The sequence below is a fragment of the Corapipo altera genome, unplaced genomic scaffold (genome assembly GCF_003945725.1).
Source record: "Corapipo altera isolate COAL_440 unplaced genomic scaffold, ASM394572v1 73, whole genome shotgun sequence".
Lineage (NCBI taxonomy): Eukaryota > Metazoa > Chordata > Aves > Passeriformes > Pipridae > Corapipo > Corapipo altera.
The window spans coordinates 439,887-440,645 of record NW_020884957.1 but is presented as its reverse complement, the minus strand read 5'-3'; the positions used below and the strand labels follow the sequence as shown (position 1 = coordinate 440,645).

Here is a 759-nt window from a genome sequence, read left to right as displayed (position 1 = left end):
GTGTGTGTGTGTGTGTGTGTGTGTGTGTGTGTGTGTGTGTGTGTGTGAAGTGTCAGTCCCTGGCTTTGCAACAGTGACTAAATATTTATGTTTCACTGCCAAAACTGCAAGCAGCAAACCAAAGCTAGCATTTTAAGACCTAGGTGTGAGTGACTCACTGAGAATAAGATGTGATGATGAGAGCACCTCCTTCCCTGGGCTTCTCTTCTGAAGTAGGAGGAGGAAGCTGCTTTCTGCCACCTCCACTAAGAACCGCAGCAGCGATCAGCAATGGCTTGTTTTGTACTGAAACAGCAAAACAGGGTCACTAAGGGGAAGAAAGGAGCTCATTCTTTTCAGAGAAAAGAGTCACTTGAACCCAAAACATGGAATGCCATCAGTGAAAAGAACAAATTTTCTTAAGAGGGAGACTTAGTAACAAGCAGGAAAATGAAATACATATAAAATCCAAGGCTACTAAAGGAAAGCAGTAGCCTGTACACTGAGGAACAAAAGTGCTGATGGAAAAGTCATGGAGAGGCAAGGGCTTGAGCATGCACATGCCCCCTTTCATAATGCAGCTTATTGATCTAGATGTCCTTTCGATTAACAGAAACTGCCACAGATGTTCCTTTCTGAAAGACACTTTGTGTGGCTGATGGCTTATGCTGAATTGCAAAGATAAACATCCTGGTTCTATTTGCCATTTTCTTTCTCACATATCCTTACAGAATCACCATCAATGCTTACAGCTGAAATTAATATATGTGCTTCTTCATT

General features: G+C 42.2%; 1 protein-coding gene across 1 annotated transcript in view; it reads right to left on the bottom strand.

The window, feature by feature from the left end:
- OTULINL (OTU deubiquitinase with linear linkage specificity like) overlaps positions 1–177 on the bottom strand; it is a 28,957-nt gene extending 28,780 nt beyond the window's left edge. The window contains exon 1 of the mRNA XM_027663788.1: positions 159–177. The gene's annotated coding sequence lies outside the window, so the exon portion shown is untranslated. The remainder of the gene's footprint in view (positions 1–158) is intronic.
- Positions 178–759: the final 582 nt, after the last annotated feature.